This window comes from Monodelphis domestica, chromosome 6 (assembly GCF_027887165.1).
Source record: "Monodelphis domestica isolate mMonDom1 chromosome 6, mMonDom1.pri, whole genome shotgun sequence".
Classification (NCBI taxonomy): domain Eukaryota; kingdom Metazoa; phylum Chordata; class Mammalia; order Didelphimorphia; family Didelphidae; genus Monodelphis; species Monodelphis domestica.
The window spans coordinates 114,764,050-114,787,073 of record NC_077232.1 but is presented as its reverse complement, the minus strand read 5'-3'; positions in this window follow the sequence as shown (position 1 = coordinate 114,787,073).

The following is a 23,024-nucleotide window of genomic DNA, read 5'->3' as shown; positions in this document are numbered from 1 at the left end:
TACTTTCCTTGAACTCTAGTAACCCATAAATTCCTAATTTATCTCTCTATACCTCACTATTTCATTTTCATTTTGTTTTTTGTTTTTCTTAGGTCTTTTGTCCACCCTCAAACTTTACTTTTGAGTTGCTGAGCAGTATCAGTGTCGTCATTTTCTCATAAGTCAAAGGTTCAGTCAAAGCCACTACTTCAAGGATACCTTCAGATGGACCCTGAATCATAAGTCTTTAATGAATTATTGTTAATATATGAAGTCAGTTGAGAAAGGACTGCTTTTTGGTTTCTATTTGAATACAATAATTAAAGGGAGAAAGTATTTCTAACACTTATACTATTTCTTATTATGGTCCATTCCATAAATAAAAAATAATGATGACCAGAGAAAAGCAAAGACAAATTAATAAAAGAAAAACATTTTAAGCCCCCATGTTTCATTGAAGTAAAAATTTAATTTTTGACAAAACATTGCATTATACAGTTGAATACCCCAAAGATCATTGATCAAGGATAAATATCTATCCTTCTTCAACCAATGCTAAATTCTATACTACAACTTTCTAGATAATTTTTTGAATTGGGACAATAAAAATAAAATACATTATGTGATTCATAGTTGTGAATACTTTACATTTTATTACTTATGCTTCTATGGACAATGTACTGTGTTCAGTTGAGCTGTTCATCCCTATAACATATGACTACTTCACAGACCCCACACTAATATTCTTCCTATATTGGAATGTGAACTTTGAGACTGCCTTGTTTACTTTTATATATGCCCTTATCCTTTAGCAAAGAATAATATAATGATTGGCATTCTTGAGAGGCAGCATTTCTTAATTTTATATTAATTTATTAATCAACTCAAGAAAATCTAAACTAACCAGTTGAGTTCCTCCACAATACAAACAGATGTCAAAGAGAATGAGTGAGGCAAAATACCAAGGCAAAAGAGAGAGAGAGAGAGAGAGAGAGAGAGAGAGAGAGAGAGAGAGAGAGAGAGAGAGAGAGAGAGAGAGAGAGAGAGAGAATGGCCAGAGTGATAGTGGGACCAAAAAAAAGTGCAAAAAATCTTGTAGAAGGCCTTATATGCTCCTTGTGACTTGACCACTAATTTCCTCCCCTGGACATTTAAATATATTTCTGATTGGTAAATAGGCCCTGAGAAGGTAGATTTAGTGACCCCAACTTTTCCTTTATTACTTTATCAGAGGAAGAGGTGGATCTCAAGAGGATGCAAAAACATCCAATCATCCTAGCTACTTGGCTGGATCAATGCAACCTGTCTGCAAAGCACACTGGCTTCCTCTAATATCTCCAGCTGATCAGGGTTTACCCTCACTCCTTTCATGTTTTGAAGAGCTAAACAAAAGAAAAGTGGTCCAAGCCAGATTCCTAGCCTGGAAGAGATACAATTTCATTCTAACCTTAAAATCAGATTGTTCTTGTTGGGGATTGGAGGACTAGAGGGGAAATTGTTTCAAAAAAAATGTCCAAATTTGAGATGAATTTCCCACTTAAGTAAGTGCTTAAATACTTATTTCTGTTTTGTGAATTTAATATTTAGGGGATCTCCATCTGTGAAAGATTCGACATAGGATACAGTCATGTGTTTGATGGTCTGACACAGACTTGATTCAGGCAAAGGCCTGACAGGATGGCATGATGACACCACAGAATCAAGAAAGTATAACTTGTGAAAACTCTGGGCCAATGGAAAGATCAAGGAGGAAGAGCTTAGTCTTAACAAAACCAGCACAGTAAGCTAAGTCTCTTTGCTTCAATGACTGTTTCTGGTCTGACTCTCTCTCTCTCTCTCTCTCTCTATGGATGGCTTTTTATTTATTTATCTTATCTTGCTTTCTCTGGCAAGCAGTAGCCTTGAAGGAATTGCTCTGACTGCAGTCCTGGACTGGATTTTGTCTTATTTCTCTCTTACTCTCTTTTTTACTAATAAATGCTTATAAATTTACTATAAAGCTTTCAAGATTAATTTTTATAACATTGTATATTTATAGCTTCTCAATTATTTTCTATCAGTAATATAGTTATTACATTTCAGAAAACTATGGTTGGAATGTATAGAAACTAAAACCTCTTGTATTGGTTATAGGTATTTCTCATGAATCATAAAAAAGGAGGAAAGGACCTATTTGTACAAAAATATTTATAGCAGCTCTTTTTGTGGTGGCAAAGAATTAGAAATTAAGGGAATGTCCAATAATTGGGGAATGGCTGAACAAATTGGGAAATATGTCAGTGATGAAATACTAATGTGCTATTAAGAAATGTTAAGTAGGATGGTTTCAGAAAAACCTGGAAAGTTCTCTGTGAACTGATTCCAAACAAAAGTCAGAGAACACAGCAATATTGTATAATAATCAAATGTGAAAGATTTAGCTACTATAAGCAACAAATGATCTGGGAAAATTCTGAATGACTTATGATAAAAAATGCTATTCACTCCAGAGAGGTTGGAGTAAGATGCAGCAATATTAATATATTTACATTATTATTTTAGGGTTTTGGTTTTGTATGAGTGTTCTCTTATAACAATGACGAATATGGAAATATGTTTTGTAAGATAATATGTGTATAATACACATTAAATTGCTTATCTTCAGAGAAAAAATAGGAAAAGAAGGGAGGGAGAGAATTCCTATCTTGTAATTTTAGAAAATGCATATCAAAAAGTGTTATTAAATGTAATCAAGAAAATAATATATCTTTGAATAAACATAATAGGTATTTCACATGCATGGAATCTATTATAATGTAAATGGATATTTATACATATCTACTAATCACATACCGTATGCCAAACACTGAACAAAAGGCATTAGAAATATAATCTCATTTGATTCTCACAAAAGCCCTGGGAGATATGTGTTGTTGTTATGGCCATTTTATAGTTGAGGAAACAGAAGAAGTTAAGTGATTTGCTTACAGAAAGTTAATAAATGTCTGAAGTTGGATTTGAAATCAGGTATTGTAGGCATGGGATTCTAACCACTATACTATTTACCTCCTGTCACTCTATCTCTTGGTGTATAGAAACAGGAACAGGGTAGAAAGGGGATGGAATCTGAGTCAGAGATTTTTTTAATTTTATTTAAATGAGAAAATGAGAAAAATTTTACATGGTTACATGATTCATGCTCTCTCCTCCTCCCACCAACCTCTCGTAGCCAATGAACAATTCCACTGGGTTTTACATGTGTAATTGATCAAGACCTATTTCCATATTATTGATTTTTGCACTAGAGTGATCATTTAGAGTCTACATTCCCAATCATATCCCCATTGACCCATGTGATCAAGCAGTTGTTTTTCTTCTGTGTTTCTATTCCCAAAGTACTTTCTCTGATGTGGACAGTGTTTTTTCTCATAAGTGTGAATAGCAGGATTATCAAGAGCAAAGAGAAAATCTGAAGTTTGAAGTGATGCTTCAGAAAAGGGGCAAATGGAACTTTTACTTGCCCTGTGGGGCATGGGAGAGTTCCAAGTTCAAAAGCAGTTGGATCTTTTCTTCTTATCTGTGACTCAGTGGAGCTAGGTGGAAGAAGTACTCATCTCAAAATCCTTTTGCTTGAACTGAATGAAGATTTCAATGCCCGACTGAAGCCAACCTTTGGGATAGAGACTCTCTTTTTCCCTTAGGGGAACTCAGAAGTATTCCCTGAAGAGATTTCCTTGGTCAAGCCCTCAAGGGTTATATTAGAAAAAGAAATATCAACAACCCTATACCAGAATAAATTAGATATTTTTAGTTATACCAGAAATTTATTCAGAGTCCATGTAGTAGGAGGGAAATTTCAATTTCAATCTACCAGTTGGTAAGGAAGTTGTGGAGGGAATAGACTTACCCTTTAGTCTGGACTGACTAACTCCATTAATAACAGCTCATCTCAGTGGAAGAAAGAGGAAATGCCACATACAATTCAGTCCCCAAAAAGCTGTTCATTGGTTCCTTCCTTTTTCTAATGTCCCCCTCACTATTACATAAGTACCTCAGAAATGTCTGAGATCATTGCATTGTTGTTAGTAGAGAAGTCGATTACATTTGATTGTGCCACAATGTATCAGTCTCTTGTATGATGTTCTCCTGGTTCTGCTCCTCTCACTCTGCATCAATTCCTGGAGGCTGTTCCAGTTCACATGGAAATCCTCCAGTTCATAATTCCTTTGGGTACAATAGTATTTCATCACCATAAGATACCATAAATTGTTTAGCCATTCCCCAATCAAAGGGTAAGGTCTCATTTTCCAATATTTTACCACAACAAAGTGTGAGGCTATAAATATTTTTGTACAAGTCTTTTCCATGTTATCTCTTTGGGGTATAAACCCAGTAGTGGTATGGACAGATCAAAGGGAAAGGAGTCTGTCAACCCTCTTTGAGAGTAGTTCTAAATTGCCACCCAAAATGGCTGGAACAATTCACAACTCAACAAGCCCTTTGGGCATAGTTCCAAATTGCTATCCAGAATGTTTGAATCAATTCACAACTCTACCAGCAATGCATTAATGTCCCAACTTTGCCACCTCCCCTCCAGCATTCATTATTCTCCTTTGCTGTCATTTTAATGAATCTACCAGGTGTGAGGTGGTACCTAAGAGTTATTTTGATTTTCATTGCTCTGATTATAAGAGATTTAGAACAATTTTTCATGTGCTTATTAATAGATTTGATTTATCTGAAAATTGCCTATTCATGTTCCTTACCCTTTATCAACTGGGGAATGGCTTGATTTTTTGTACAACTGATTTAGCTCCTTATAAATTTGAGAGATCACACTTTGTCAGAGGTCTTTGTTATGAAGATTGTTTCCCAATTTGTTGCTTCCCTTCTAATTGTGTATGCATTAGTTTTTTGTACAAAAAAATTTAATTCAATGTAATCAAAATGATTTATTTTACATCTTGTAATTTTTTCTAAATCTTGCTTGGTCTTAAAAATCTTTCCCAAAGATCTGACAGGTATACTATTCTGTTGTTACCTAATTTACTTAAAGTTCCCTTCTTTATATTCAAGTCATTCAACTATTCTGAATTCTTCTTGGTATAGGATGTGAAACTTTGATCTAAATGTAATCTCTCAGATATCGTTTTCCAATTTTCCCAGCAATTCTTGTCAAATAGTGGATTTTTGTTTGAAAGCTGGAATCTTTGGGCTAACCATACATTATCTTGCTGAGGTCATTCATACACAAGTTCACGATACTGATCCTCCTTCTGTGTTTTGACCAGTAGCATATTGTTTTGATGCCCACTGCTTTACAGAGCAGTTTAAAATCTGGTACTGCTAGGTTCCCCTCCTTCACATTTTTTTAAATTATTTCCCTTGATATTCTTGATCTTTTGTTCTTCCAAATGAACTTTGTCATAGTTTTTTTTTTTCCCTAATTCAGTAAAAAAAAAAAACTTTCTTGGTAGTTTGATAGGTATGGAAGTGAATATGTAAATTAATTTGGGCAGGATTGTCATTTTTATTATATTAGCTCATCCTACCCATAAGCAAATCATGTTTTTACAATTATTTAGATCTCATTTTAATTATGTTAAAAGTATGTTGTACTTGCATTCTTATAATTCCTGTGTTTGTCTTGGCAAATAGAATCCTGAGTATTTTATTTTGTCTAGGGTGATATTAAAAGGAATTTTTCTTTCTATCTCTTGCTGTCATGATGTGTTGGAAATATATAAAAATGCTGATGATTTATGTGGGTTTATTTTGCATCCTGCAACTTTGCTAAAATTGTTGATTATTTCCACTAGCTTTTTAGTGGATTCTCTAGGATTCTTTAAGTGGACCATCATATCATTTGCAAAGAGTGAAATTTGGTCTCCTCATTGCCTAATTTAATACCTTCAATTCCTTTTTCTTTTCTGATTGCTATTCCTAATGTTTCTAGTATAATATTAAATAATAGAGGTGATAATTGGCAACATTGTTTCACTCATGATCTTATTTGGAAGGCTTCTAATTTACCCCCATTACAGATAGTGTTTGCTGATGGTTTTAAATATATATGTATATATTATTATTATTACTTTTAGGAAGGGCACATCAATCCTATACTTTCTAGTGTGTTCAATAGGAATGAGTATTAAGTATTAACTGTCTCCAATTTCTTTCACTCTTCCATTGTATTGGTGTTCTTCCCAGTCCTATGCGCTTCTTTATGAAATATAAATTCATTCCATTTTGTCTCTTTTTCCATTTCTCTTAGTATTATCCTCTTTTTGTACCTCTAGCATACACACACACACACACACACACACACACACATATATATGTGCATACATATATATATATATATATATATATTTGACATTTCATCCTATACAGTTTGTTAGTGTTCCCTCTAAGTATACTTTTTCTAGCTACCCTGATGATAATAACAATTTTAAGAGTTATCAATATCATATTTTCTTATAGTTATACAAATCACTTGTACTTATTTGTCCCTTAAAAAAAGGTTTTTGTTTGTTTTTTCCCCCTTCTTAGTTACCTTTTGGTGATTCTCTTGAGTTCTGTGTTTGGGCATCAAATTTTCCATTGAAGTCTGATCTTTTCTTTATAAATACTTGGAAGTCTTCTAGTTTCTTAAATGACCATACTTTCCTCTGCGAGAATATAGTCAGTTTTGCAGAATAGCTGGTTCTTCATTGTGAACCCATTTCCCTTACTTCCCAGAATATCATATTCCATGTCTTCCAATTCTTCAGGGTAGATGCAACCAGATCCTGTGTTGTCTTGACTGTGGTTACATGATACCTGAATGAATTCTTAGTAGATTGTAATATTTTTCCTTGGTCAGGTAGTTCTTGAATTTGACTATAAAATTCCTGGCCATTGTCAATTGACAATTAAATGCAGGAGGTAATCTGTGGATTCTTTCAATCTCCACCTTTACCTCTTGTTTGAGAATTTGGGGGCAGTTTTCTTAGATAATTTCCTATAGAATAATGCCCAGACTTTTTCTTTGTTATGATCTTCCTGCAGTCCAATAATTCTTATGTCATCCCTCCTGGATCTATTTTCCAGGTTGGTAGTTTTATCAAAGAGGTGTTTCATATTTTTCTTAATTTTTTCATTCTTTTGATTTTATTTTATAGACTCTTGCTGCCTTGTGAAGTCATTTGTTTCTAGTTGTTGGATTCTAATTTTTATAGACTGGATTTCATCCCCTGCTTTTTAGTAATCTTTATCCTTCTGGTCTGATTTCCTTTGTAGTTCATCTTTCACCTTCTTTTCCTTGTTTTCAAGATGGTCAATTCTGCTTTTCAAGAAATTATTTTCTTGTTTTAGTTCATGTGCCTCTGTTTCCAGATGACTTATTTTGATCTTTAAGGTTTTTTTTTACCAATTGTCTTCAGCCTCTCTAATTATTTTTAAATTGTATTTTAAGTTCTTCCAACACCTATGTCCAATTAACTGGACTTTCTGTGTTTTTGCTTGGTATTCTTTTGATCCTCCTCAGTTCCATTTGCTCTTTGTTCATTACCTGAATAGAAGCTGTCAATTGTAATTTCTTTTTCTTTTTGTGTTGTATACTCATATTTTTCCTTCCTTTTTCTTTTTGTGTTGTATACTCATATTTTTTTCCTTCCTTCCCCACTGTAATTGACTGTAATCTTGCTCCTCTGATTATTTGCTGGATCTGTGGGTTTGGGCTATTCTGTCCCAAAGTGGCTTCTTCACTGCTCTGCTGATTTATTATGTTAGGGTGATGGTATTAATGAGGCCTGAAGTCAGATCTTCCCCAGTTGGCAGCAGAAGCTGAAAATGTAGGTGAAGATGTGGTTGAGAAAGAGAGCTGGACTTCTTACCCCATTTTCAATGTAATCTGTAGTGGATTTTGCTTTTTCCCTCTAAATTTAGTCAGCAAGTCTCTCAGTGGAGTCATTGGGGGAGGGGTATTGGAGATTGAGCCTCCCTGGCCTCTGAAGGCTTTTTATTTGCCCTGTTTTTAAGATTAAGCCAGGATGAAATTGATCTATAAAACTGGATATGCTTTGAACTGGAAAATATTTTAGAAGGGAAGCAACCAGATGGAGTGCATTTGGTGAGACTAGGCTGCCTTCGTCATGCATCTCCTCCAGCTGCCTGTGTTCAATGCCCTGAACCTGGCACAGCTTTGCCAGCAAGGAAATCCCTCTGGACTAGAGCCCTTGCCTGCCCAGATATTCCAGCAACTGCAGAAGACTCATCACAGTAGATGGAGGAAGGGTGCTTACACCTTTCCCCCTTCTTTCTTGGACCTTTGTTCTTCATTTCCCTTGAACCTAAGAGTTCAAAAATTCAGGCTTTTTTTAGCCATACCTTTTAAGTTGAATCCAGCTGGAGGGTTCTCTAGCACTGTTCTCTTGTTAGATTTGATTTTCTGTCGACTCAAAGCACTTTGTTTTTGATTGGTGTGGCATGGTTTTCAGAAAGGTCTGGACTTTTACTGCATCTAAGTGGTCATCTTGACTCCATTTCTGAATCAGAAATTTTTATGGTATTTTTAATTATTTTAATTTTATTTTTAATTAAATAAGTTCAGGAATTAGCTTTGCTGAAAAAGTTTTAAATGTTAGGATTTTTTTATTCGTAACTATAGTTTTCCTAGGAGTCACAAATGAATTATTCATTACTTATAAGTTTTATATATATATATAATTTTGAAGCCAGAAACCTAACTTAAGGACTATTTCACAAAGTGTTTGCAGATCAAATCTTCAAAGAACCAAATAAAATTCCATTGCAAAAATAAGAAAACACAACAAAAAATTAACCATTCTGAAATAGGTAGGAGAAAAATTTAATTAATCAATTTGATATCAGCAATGAATCAAGAAGAATAGAAAGCCTTCTGGAAATTAAATATCCCAGTTTGATGCCCATTATTTGGTTATCAAAAAACTATGATTTATTCCACACTAAGTTATATTTTCCTGTCAAAAGAGGGAAAGAAATTATTAAGATTAAGTCTAGACCATGAAAAATAGCATCCTAAAATGTCTATTACATTTTTTCTATCTTTGTCCCCTCAGAAAATTGTGTAATAGCTTCATTTAACGTACCACTTTGATCATGATCCTAAGATCTAGATCTTACCTCTTTATCCCATTCTAATAAACATTCTGAGTCCTGTGTCCTTAGGACCTTGTATATTAGTAGGTGATGGGAGAGAGAGAAAGAGAGAGAAAGAGTGTTTTAAGTTTCAAAAGCATTCTGTATATATGATTTTATTGGATTTCATACTCAGAAGAATTCTGTGATGTAGTTTCTACTATCATCCATATTTTATAGATGATGAAACTGATATTGACAGAGGTAAAGTGACTTAATAGCTATGTGACTAATTATGCCCTCCACCAATGAAAATTCCAATATTTGCACAGTCTTGTAGACGATCTTAGGTTACAGTGGCCAAGCAATAATTTTACTTTGTCATTGATTGAAACTAAAAGGACTTGTACTCACCATCATGTCTAAGAACATAAGATCAACTTTAAGCCATGGAGAATTGCATCAGAAAATGATTTTATTATACATGTGTTCCGAAAAATCTCAGAATACACATTAACAGGAAGAGTCCAAGAAAAGCAAAGAACATGATGGAGGACTATTAAGCAAAGTATGTGATCAAATTACGCCTAGGAAAATTTTTGTTTTGTTAGTGATGTTGAAGATCATATTTTAATCTAATGTTTATTATAAAAGAATTGCAAAAGAGTAGTTAGAAGAATCATGCATAGGGAAAGATTGGGGCATCAAGAAGATTAGGTGAAAGGGGGGACAAAGAAAGGAAAAGGGGGGGAAGCATCGACAATACTAAGATTTACTTCAAGAAATGGGGGGTTTAAATAGAATAATATTTCCCATACAAAGACACATGGGAAGGGGAGGGGAAGAGCTCTCATATGAGAAGGAGAAGAAGAGAGCATGAAGTGGTATTACTTAAACGTTACTCTCAGTGAAATCAACTCTGAGAGGGAAGAACATCTAGATCCAGTGGGATCCTGAATTCTATCTTAACCAACAGGGTAAGAAAGAAAAGGAAATTAAGGAGATGGTGGGGGAAAGGAGTTTAAAAAGGGAGGGAAGGAGAGGGGGAGGGGAAGGGAGCATAAAAAATGAGGGGCTGGAAAGGGAAGCATCTCAAGGGAGGGGACTAAGAGGACTGACCTAAAGTAAATCACTGGTTCAAAAGGATATAGCTAAAGAAGAAAGGTCAGAACTAGGGGAAGATGTCAAAATGCCAGGGAATCCACAAGTGGCAATCATAACTATGAATGTGAATAGGATGAACTCAAACCAAAAATGTATACAAATAGCAGATTGGATTAGAACCCAAAACCCTACCTTATGTTGTCTTCAAGAAACACATATGAGGTGGGTTGCTACAAGGTTAGAATTACAGGATGGAGTAAGATCTTTTGGGCCTCAACTGATAGAAAGAAGGCAGCAGTTGCAATCATGATATCTGACAAAGCCAAAGCACAAATACACCTGATCAAAAGGGAAAGGGAAGGTAAATATATTCTGTTAAAAGGGAATATAGAAAATGAGGAAATATCACTAATCAACATGCATGCACCAAATAGAATAGCATCCAAATTTCTAATGAAGAATCTAGGATAAATAAAGGAGGAAATAGACAGTAAAACCATATTAGTGAGAGATCTGAACCAAGCACTATCAAATTTAGATAAATCAAATAAAAAAATAAAGAGGTAAAAGAAGTGAATGGAATCTTAGAAAAATTAGAGTTAATAGACATATGGAGAAAAACAAATTGGGACAAAAAGGAATACACCTTCTCAGCACCACATGGCACATTCAAAAAGATTGACCATACATTAGGTCACAGAAACATGGCATCTAAATGCAGAAAAGCAGAAATAATAAATACAGCCTTTTCAAATCATAAGGCAATAAAAATATTGATCAGTGAGGGTACATGGAGAGCCAAATCAAAAATTAATTGGAAATTAAATAATATGATACTCCAAAATCGGTTAGTAAGAGAAGAAATCATAGAAACAATTAATTATTTCATTGAGGAAAATGACAATGGTGAGACATCCTTTCAAACCTTAAGGGATGCAGCCAAAGCAGTACTTAGAGGAAAATTCATATCCCTGAGTACATATATTAACAAATTAGGGAGGGCAGAGATCAAGGAATTGGAAATGCAAATCAAACAACTTAATAATGAACAAATTAAAAACCCCCAGAAGAAAACCAAACTAGAGATCCTAAAAATTAAGGGAGAAATTAATAAAATCGAAAATGATAGAACTATTGCACTAATAAACAAGACTGGAAGCTGATACTTTGAAAAAAAACAGACAAAATACACAAATTACTGGTCAATCTAATTAAAAAAAAGAAAGAAGAAAGGCTAATTAACTGCATCAAGGATGAAAAGGGGGACTTCACCTCCAATGAAGAGGAAATTAAGGCAATCATTAAAAATTACTTTGCCCAAATATATGGCAATAAATATACCAACCTAGGTGGTATGGATGAATATTTATAAAAATATAAATTGCCTAGACTAACAGAAGAAGAAATAGATTTCTTAAATAATCCTATATCAGAAAAAGAAATCCAGCAGGCCATCAAAGAACTTTCTAAGAAAAAATCCCCAGGGCCTTATGGATTCACCAGTGAATTCTATCAAACATTCAAAGAAGAACTAACCCCAATACTATACAAACTATTTGACATAATAAGCAAAGAGGGATTTCTATTCAATTCCTTTTATGACAGAAACATGGTACTGATTCCAAAGCCAGGCAGACCAAAAACAGAGAAAGAAAATTATAGACCAATCTCCCTAATGAATATAGATGCAAAAATCTTAAATAGGATTCTAGCAAAAAGACTCCAGCAAGTGATCAGAAGAGTCATTCATCATGATCAAGTAGGATTTATACCAGGGATGCAGGGCTCATTCAATATTAGGAAAACCATCCACATAATAAACCACATCAACAAGCAAACCAACAAAAATCACATCATTATTTCAATAGATGCAGAAAAAGCCCTTGATAAAATACAACACCTATTCCTATTAAAAACACTAGAAAGCATAGGAATAGAACTGTTGTTCCTAAAAATAATAAACAGTATATATCTAAAACCATCAAGTAATATCATCTGCAATGGGGATAACCTAGATGCATTCCCAATAAGATCAGGAGTGAAACAAGGATGCCCATTATCACCTCTATTATTTGACATTGTATTAGAAACACTAGCAGTAGCAATTAAAGAATAAAAAGAAATTGAAGGCATTAAAATAGGCAAGGAGGAGACCAAATTATCATTCTTTGCAGATGGCATGATAGTCTACTTAAAGAATCCTAGAGATTCAACCAAAAAGCTAATCAAAATAATCAACAACTTTAGCAAAATTGCAGGATACAAAATAAACCCACATAAGTTATCAGCATTTCTATATATCTCCAACACAGCTCAGCAGCAAGAACTAGAAAGAGAAATCCCATTCAGAATCACCTTAGACAAAATAAAATTCTTAGGAATCTATCCCCCGAAACCAACACAGGAACTATATGAACACAACTACAAAACACTCTCCACACAACTAAAATTAGACTTTAACAATTGGAATAACATTAACTGCTCATGGGTAGGATGAGCCAATATAACAAAAATGACCATCCTACCCAAACTCATCTATCTATTTAGTGCCATACCCATTGTATTTCCAAATTTTTTTTACTGGTTTAGAAATAACCATAACAATGTTCATTTGGAAGAACAGAGGATCAAGGATATCCAGGGAAAAAATGAAAAAAAAATACAAAGGAAGGGGGCCTTGCAGTCCCAGATCTCAGACTATATTATAAAGCAGTGGTCATCAAAACAATTTGATACTGGCTAAGAGACAGAAAGGAGGATCAGTGGAATACACTCTGGGTAAGTGACCTCAGGAGGACAGTATACGACAAACCCAGAGAACACTGCTTTTGGAATAAAAATACACTATTTCATAAAAATTTCTGGGAAAGTTGGAGGACAGTGTGGGAAATATTAGTTTTAGATCAACACCTCACACCCTAGTACAAGATAAATTCAAAATGGGTGATTGACATGAACATAAAGAAGGAATCTATAAGAAAATTAGGTGAACACAGAATAGTATACATGTCAGACTTTTGGGAAGGGAAAGATTTTAAAACCAAGCAAGACTTAGAAAGAGTCACAAAATGCAAAATAAATAATTTGAAATACATCAAATTAAAAAGTTTTTGAACAAACAAAACTAATGTAACTAAAATCAGAAGGAAAGCAACAAATTGGGAAGCAATATTCATAAAAACCTCTGACAAAGGTTTAATTACTCAAATTTACAAAGAGCTAAATCAATTGTACAGAATATCAAGCCATTCTCCAATTGATAAATGGGCAAGGGACATGAACAGGAAGTTGGCAGCCAAAGAAATCAAAACCATTAATAAGCACATGAAAAAGTCCTCTACATCTCTTATAATCAGAGAGATGCAAATCAAAACAACTCTGAGGTATCACCTCACACCTAGCAGATTGGCTAACATGACAGCAAAGGAAAGTAATGAATGCTGGAGGGGTTGCGGCAAAGTAGGGACACTAATTCATTGCTGGTGGAGTTGTGAATTGATCCAACCATTCTGGAGGACAATTTGGAACTATGTGAAAAGGGTGATAAAAGACTGTCTGCCCTTTGATCCAGCCATAACACTGCTGGGTTTATACCTCAAAGAGATAATAAGGAAAATGACTTCTACAAGAATATTCATAGCTGCACTCTTTGTGGGGCCAAAAATTGGAGAATGAGGGGTTGCACTTCATTTGGGGAATGGCTGAACAAATTATGGTATATGTTGGTGATGGAATACTATTGTGCTAAAAGGAATAATAAAGTGGAGAAATTCCATGGAATCTGGAACAACCTCCAGGAAGTGATGCAGAGCAAAAGGAGCAGAACCAGGAAATCATTATACACAGAGACTGATACACTGTAGTACAATCGAAGGTAATAGACTTCTCCATTAATGTCAATGCAGTGTCCCTGGACAATCTGCAGGGATCTAAAAAACACTATCCACAAGCAGAGGATAAACTTTAGTAGTAAAAGCACTGATGAAAAGCAACTGGTAGACTACAGGGGTGGAAGGATATGACTGAGGAGAGACTCTAAATGAACACTCTAATGCAAATACCAACAAACATGGAAATGGGTGGGAGTCAAGAACACATGTGATAACCAGTGGAATCATGCGTCACCTATGGGAGAGGTGGTGGGAGGAGGGGGAGGAAAAGAAAATGATTTTTGTTTCCAATGAATAATGTTGGGAAATGACCAAATAAAATAATGTTAAAAAAAAGACAAAAGCCAAGACAACTGGAAAAAAAAAGAGTATAACATTCAAAGAGAGCAAGAAAAAAAAAGAATTTCAAATGACATCATTTAATCACATGCAAATGTTGCTTTTTTTCTCCTTTCTTCATGTGATTGAGTATATGTATGCATATTGTTAACAAGAAACCATACATATTTTCTTATTTTTTCCTTCAAACATCATATATTTCCTATCCACTATTAATATTTGTCTTAATTGTCTACTTTTAGAGCTAATGGATCATTTTATAAAAGTAAAAGTTTTTATTTTTTTAACATCAGTAATATCCAATTGGAGATATATTTTGATTTGTACGCTGAAAATTGACCTTTCTGTGGTAAGCTCATACTTCTATATTTCCCATACATATTTTCCCATAGAATGGAAAATAGTTTTGGATTTCTTTTACTTATTGACATTCTTGTCATAATTTTCTCATTCTTGTTGTTAAATTGAAACAATTTCATAGTCACACCCCACTAAATTGTTTCTTTCCTTCTGTATTTTAATTTTCTCAAGATTCTTAAAAACTGTTAAAGGAAAAATATAGCTGCTCTTTAAAAATAACATATTTACATATTTTGAGAGAAGTTATATAGGCCTACTTTTTTATTACCTATCAATAGGTAATCCTAATGTGGAAAAGCTATATATCGCCAATCTGCAACTCATCTATAACTTAGAAAGTTATTTGTGTACCCTGAAAAGTTATTTTTTCTTTCCAAATTACATAGCTAATATATGTCAAAGGCAGTACTTGAACCCAGATTTTCCTCCAGTGTTAATATTGATAACCATATTGCCTCTCAGAGGAGATAATAAAACTTTAAATTAAAAAAAAAATTGACTAGATAAAATGTAATGGATTTATCAATGAACAATTTCATACTCTCTAATTTTTCCCTGCTATTTCAAATTTACTTTATATACTCACAGGATATAAACATAGCTGATAAAGAGTATGACTTATAGGGCTTTACATAACTTTTTATAGCTATTTGCTAAAGTCTAATCTTTGAAGAGGTCCAATTAATTTTTATTAAATATTTTTATGATTGCTCAAGAAACTGTGGTCAATTCTATTTGTGACTGGTGTTGACCTTTTCAAGGTAGGGAAGGAGTCTGGTGACTAATTAGACCTGTCATTTTCTAGGGCATCCACTTAAGAATAATTTTCAACCACCTGGGCTTCAATCTAAGTATCTAATTCATATGATGACATTCACTAGAGGAGTTAGAGGTCACACAGCATGAGGTGTCATAGGCAGAAGCTGGATCAACATAAAGACCTGAAGGGGTTGGAGTGGGACTCCAGATTCCCCAAAGTCTGTCAACCTCTAGAATAAAACTGGGAGGGGTCTGTGGAACTAGGAACTCAGAAACACATCACACAGAAGAGTAGGAACACACCCTATGGAATTTAAGGTAGTTTGTGAATTACTGTAGTTCAATGTATTAAATGTTATTTTTATTTTTTTTATTTCTGACACCCAGGATATGCCCCTCAACTCTTTAGAACTAATGCCCTTGTTATTGCAATTAATCATTATTTTAATTGAAATAACCAGTTATAATGAATTTTTACCATATGGTAGTTTTGCTTTAAACTCAGATCTAATAGGTGGTAGATTTGATATTATAGCTCAAAGAATGAATATGGCATTTAGAATCCTACATAGGACATAATTTTCAATTCCATTGGATCTTAGATTCCTCTCTGTAAAATGAGAGATTTGAGTACAATAACCTCTAAGAACTCTTTCAACAATAAGTTAATCTTTCTATGAAAAATATATTGTATAGGCTTCAAATTAGTTACGAAACCTAAATAAAGTCCATTAAATTTAATTTTTTTTAACCCTTACCTTCCATCTTGGAATCAATACTGTGTATTGGTTCCAAGGCAGAAAAATGGTAAGGGCTAGGCAATGGGGGTTAAGTGACTTGCCCAGGGTCACACAGCTGGGAAGTGTCTGAGGTAATATTTGAACCTAGAACCTCCCATTTCTAGGCCTGGTTCTCAATACAATGATCTACCCAGATACCCCCAATGGAATTTAATGTTTAACCTTCATGTTCTGTGTTTCCAGACCTGGAAGCAGGATTGTGATGAAGTCAGCTGGAACTCGATCTCCTGAGCTGATTTTTAAGTTTTCAGCCTAAGAATTTATACATCAAAAATAGCCAATCTCAGGGTTTGCTTTATTGTTTTGTTCATTGTTTAAATTGAATAAAAATAGATAATTTTTAATAATATAGAACAAATTTAAAAGTGTGGTGTGCATACATTTTTCCTCCTCCCTTTTTTTCTTTTCTTCTTTTCTTTTATAACAAACTACTAAGTATTAGCCAACACCTCCCTACCTAGAAGCTTACATCATCCTAAAATTCTACAAGGCTGTTAGAAATTCATAAGATAATGTATGCCCCATAACCAATATATATTAGAGAAATTAACTCAAAATAAAATTGTACAATATTTTAAAACATCTATTTGCCTCAGAAATTTTGATGCTATTGAGCACAAACCCTGCATTTTGCTTTTTGAGAATTTTAAACTATATGAACTTTAGATATCTCATTCTCAACATGTCTAAAATAGAACTTATTTTCATCATTCATACTAATTTTTCTCTGGATCTTTCTCATTTTTATTGGAGGCACCATCATTTTTTCCACAGTCTCAAATCTTTGTATACAGAATTATCCTATATTCCTCTCTCCTATTCCATAGTCCAATCAGTTGCCAAATCTTGTCATTGCTTTGCCTAAAACATATATCACATGTATTCATTAATCTCCATTCACACAATCACTACTTTAGTTAAGGCCCTCACAAACTATTGACATGCCTAGCAATAACCTAGTAACTGATATCCATATAACTAGAGTCTCACCACATTCTAGTCAGACATTCACACAGCTGCCAAGAAATCAAAAACATGGATTTAACCATGCAATTTTACTTCTTAAAAAATTTCAATGGTTCTATTTTACCTCTACAATCAAGAATAAACTGTTATGTCTGACACTTCCAACTTAGCCTCAATCTACCTGTTTGTTCTCATTACACATGAATCTATTTTTGTACTCGGATGTAATCAAACTAACTTTCTGACTATTCCTCACACATAACACATTTATATCCACATGCCTTTCTAAATATCTTTTTTAAAAAAATTGGATAGTATTATATTTTTCTCAACTACATGTAAAAACAACTTTAACATTTAAAATAAAGTGAGGCTCAAATTCTTTCTCCCTACCTTTCTCTATAGCAATATGATATTGATTTAACATATGAAATCATGTAAAACATTTTTGATATTAATGTTTTTGCTCAAGGAAACAGGAACAAAAATTAATAAAGAAAGTGAAAAAAGTATGCTTTGGTCTGGATTCAGACTCCATCAGCTACTTCTCTAGAAGCATTCATCACAAGTCTTTTGGATCTATTTTAGATAATTGTACAGCTGATAATAGCTAAGTTATTCACAGGTGATCATTATAAAAATGTTATTATTGTATTCAATGTCCTTTTGATTCTGCTTACTTCACTCTTGATCAATTTGGGTTAGTTATGTCTTTGTTGGTTATTCTGAAATCCTTCTGTTTGTCATTGCTTATAGCACAATACTTTTACATTAAAATAATAAACAACACCTTACCAAGTCATTTGCTAATTTATGGGACTTCAATCCCTTTCCTTTTCTCTACCACCAAAAAAAAACAAAACAAAATAAAACTGCCTTCATTAAAAACACTAAAAAAACAAGGCTTTTCCCCCCCACAATTCTAATGAATGTGTATTGCCCTCAATCCTTTTCCTTCTCTTGTTACTCTTACTCTCCCCTTTCTCAAACACTCAATGGTGTTTTACTTCTGATGAACACTTCCACCAATTTTCTTTCTCTTCTACCAGCTTCCTTCCTCTCATATCCCTTCCCCTTCTGATTTTCCTATGGGATAAACTAGATTTCTATACCCAGTTCAGTGTGTAAGTTCTTTTTTTCTTTGAACCATTTTAAATGAAAAGAAAGGTCAAGAATTCCCCTCCCATGTAAAAAGTTCCATATGTATTTAATGTAAGATAATTTACCGAGCACTTCCAGGTAATCATAGCTGCAATCTAGATGCCACACGCTTCCTCTCCCCAGCACTGAATGAAATAGACTACATCAATGGAGCATAAAAATCACCTTTGGAGGAACAGAAGGACACCCCAGTACTCCCCAGTACCCCACAGAGGCGAAGGTACGTGGAGCTTGAACATTTCCACACACTATAATAAGAAGGAGGAAAAGATTGCACATAAATGTGAACTAAGCCTTCCTTCCCCCCCCCCACCTTCCCCACCAAACCAGAGTGAGCTACCGGAGCGCTCACTGGGACAGCGAGTGAGTGGGGAACATCTCTGTCTGGGCAGGGGGGAGGCTCTCCAGGGTCCTAGGAATCTGGGGACTGCCAGGAAAAAATGCCTCAGGATGGTTTCATGGGAGAACCCAGCGCTAAGCACGGGGGTAAGCAGAGCTGTACTTGGGGTCGTTGTGCTGACCATCTGGGCAGAGCTAAACACCAGGGCCAGACCACTTGCTGATTATCTGGGCAGAGCTGAACACCTGGGCAGTTTGGCTGTGATCAGGGCCCCAGCACTTTATGAAACCTCAGAGGCTGGGAAGAACTAGCCTGAGGCAACCTAAATTCACAGAAAACCCGCCCATATCACCCAGACCCAAGACCAAAAAGGAAAGTGAATAAAACCACCAAAGGGATGGCTCCCATCGCTCAAAATCAAGCCTCCAGGAAGAAAGGGAAAAAGGTGACTATTGAAACCTTTTATGGTGGAAGTACCTAAGGAAAAGAGGAGAATGAGGATGAAATCCAAAAAAAATCAGAACATGCCCCCTAAAATGGAAACTATCAAGAAGCTCTGGAAGAGCTCAAACTGGAACCTATCCAAAAGATGGAAACCTGGAAAGAAAAATGGGAGAAAGAGATCAACAGTCTGACAGATAAGACTACTCAATTGGAAAAAGACTTCGAAGCATCCAATAGAAAGGCAGACAAAGCTGAAAAGCATAACCAGTCCGTAATGACCAGAATTAAGCAACTCGAAGAAAGTTAGATCATAAAACAGCAAGAATCAATAAATCAAACCCAAAAAATTAATGAATTAGAAGAAAACATAAAATATCTCACTGAGAAGGTCACAGATCTGGAAAACAGAGGGAGAAGAGACAACCTCCAAATTATTGGTCTCCCAGAAAAACCAGAGATAAACAATAAACTCGATATTATTCTACAGGAGATTATAAAAGAAAATTGCCCCCACGTTCTGGAGCAAGGGGGCAAAAATAGAAATAGAAAGGGTTTATAAAACACCCTCTATACTAAATCCCCAAAAGACAACCCCTAGGAATGTAATTACTAAATTCAAGAGCTTCCAAGAAAAGGAGAAATTCCTACAAGAAGCCAAGAAGAAGAGCTTCAGTTATAAGGGGGCTCCCATAAGGATCACACATGACTTAGTGGCTAACACATTAAGAGACTGCAAAGCATGGAACACGATATTTAGAAAGGCAAGAGAGCTGGGTCTCCAACCAAGAATCAACTACCCAGCAAAACTGACTATATACTTCCAGGGGAAAGTATGGGCATTCAACAAAATAGAAGATTTCTAAGCATTTGCTAAGAAAAGACCAGAACTTAGTGGAAAATTTGATATCCAAGCACAGAAAGCAAGAGAAACATGAACAGGTAAATATGAAAGAAAGGGAAAAGGAGATAAATCTTATCTTTTTTTCTTTAAGTCAAACTCTCTTCTATAAGGACTACATTTATATCAAATTATATATATTAATTTGTGGGGAAAATGTTTTGTGTAACTCTCAAAAATTGTAGCATCATAAGAGTAGTTAGAAAAAACATGCATAGGGAAAGATTGGGACATTAAGAAGATTTGGGGAAAGTGGGAGCAAAGAAAGGAAAAAGGAGGGAGGGAACCATCGATAACACTAAGATTTACTTCAAGAAATAGGGGGGACATAATAGAATAATCTTTCCCATATTAAGATACACATGGGAAGGGGAGGGGAAGAACTCTCATAAGAGAAGGAGAGGAAGAGAGCGTGAAGTGGGATTACTTAAACCTTACTCTCAGTTAAATCAAATCTGAGAGGGAAGAACATCTAGATCCAGTGGGATCCTGAATTCTATGTTATCCATTAGGGCAAGAAAGAAAGGAAAATTAAGGAGGGTGAGGGGAGAGAGAGTATATAAAAAGGGAGGGAAGGAGAGGGGGTAGGGGAAGGGAGTATAAAAAGTGAGGGGCTGGAAAGGGAAGCATCTCAAGGGAGGGGACTAGGGGGACTGACCTAAAGTAAATCACTGGTTCAAAAGGAGATAACTAAAGAAGGTCAGAACTAGGGGAGGATATCAAAATGCCAGGGAATCCACAGGTGACAATCATGACTTTGAATGTGAATGGGATGAACTCACCCATAAAATGTAGACAAATAGCAGATTGGATTAGAACCCAAAACCCTACCATATGTTGTCTTCAAGAAACACATATGAGGCTGGTTGACACTCACAAGGTTAGAATTAAAGGTTGGACTAAGACCTTTTGGGCCTCAACTGATAGAAAGAAGGCAGGAGTTGCAATCATGATATCTGACAAAAGCCAAAGCACAAACAGACCTGATCAAAAGGGAAAGGGAAGGTAAATATATTCTGTTAAAAGGGAGTATAGACAATGAGGAAATATCATTAATCAACATGTATGCACCAAATGGTATAGCATCCAAATTTTTAATAGAGAAACTAGGAGAATTGAAGGAGGAAATAGACAGTAAAACCATATTTGTGGGAGATCTGAACCAAGCACTATCAAATTTAGATGAATCAATCCAAAAAATAAACAAGAAAGAGGTAAAAGAGGTGAATGAAATCTTAGAAAAATTAGAGTTAATAGACATATGGAGAAAAATAAATAGGGACAAAAAGGAATACACCTTCTCAGCACCACATGGCACATTCACAAAATTAGATCATACACTAGGTCACAGAAACATAGAACTCAAATGCAGAAAAGCAGAAATAATAAATGCAGCCTTTTCAGATCACAAGGCAATAAAAATGTTGATCGGTAAGGGTACATGGAGAGCCAAATCAAAAATTAATTGGAAATTAAATAATATGATACTCCAGAATCGGTTAGAAAAGAAATCATAGAAACAATTAATAATTTCGTTGAGGAAAATGACAATGGTGAGACATCCTTTAAAATCTTATGGGATGCAGCCAAGGCAGTACTTAGAGGAAAATTCACATCCCTGAGTGTATATATTAACAAATTAGGGAGGATAGAGATCAAGGAATTGGAAATGCAAATCAAAAAACATGAGAATGAACAAATTAAAAACCCCCAGAAGAAAACCAAACTAGAGATCCTAAAAATTAAGGGAGAAATTAATAAAATTGAAAGTGACAGAACTATTGAGCTAATAAACAAGACTACAAGCTGGTACTTTGAAAAAACAGGCAAAATAGACAAAGTACTGGTTAATCTAATTGAAAAAAGAAAAGAAGAAAGGCAAATTAAGAGCATCAAGGATGAAAAGGGGGACCTCACCTCCAATGAAGAGGAAATTAAGGCAATCATTAAAAACTACTTTGCCCAACTATATGGCAATAAATACACCAATTTAGGTGATATGGAAGAATATATACAAAAATACAAATTGCCTAGACTAACAGAAGAAGAAATAGATTTCTTAAATAATCCTGTATCAGAAAAAGAAATCCAACAGGCCGTCAAAGAACTTCCTAAGAAAAAATCCCCAGGACCAGATGGATTCACCAGTGAATTCTATCAAACATTCAAAGAAGTAACCCCAATACTATACAAACTATTTGACATAATAAGCAAAGAGGTAGTTCTACCAAACTCCTTTTATGACACAAACATGGTACTAATTCCAAAGACAGGCAGGCCAAAAACAGAGAAAGAAAATTATAGACCAATCTCCCCGATGAATATAGATGCAAAAATCTTAAATATGATACTAGCAAAAAGACTCCAGCATGTGATCAGAAGGGTCATCCACCATGATCAAGTAGGATTTATACCAGGGATGCAGGGCTCATTCAATATTAGGAAAACCATCCACATAATAAACCATATCAACAAGCAAACCAACAAAAATCACATCATTATTTCAATAGATGCAGTAAAAGCCCTTGATAAATTACAACACCCATTCCTATTAAAAACACTAGAAAGCATAGGAATAGAACTGTCATTCCTAAAAATAATAAACAGTATATATCTAAAACCATCAAGTAATACCATCTGCAATGGGGATAACCTAGATGCATTCCCAATAAGATCAGGAGTGAAACAAGGATGCCCATTGTCACCTCTATTATTTGACATTGTATTAGAAACACTAGCAGTAGCAATTAAAGAAGAAAAAGAAATTGAAGTCACTAAAATAGGCAATGAGGAGATGAAGTTATCACTCTTTGCAGATGACATGATGGTCTACTTAAAGAATCCTAGAGATTCAACCAAAAAACTAATTGAAATAATCAACAACTTTGGCAAAATTGCAGGAT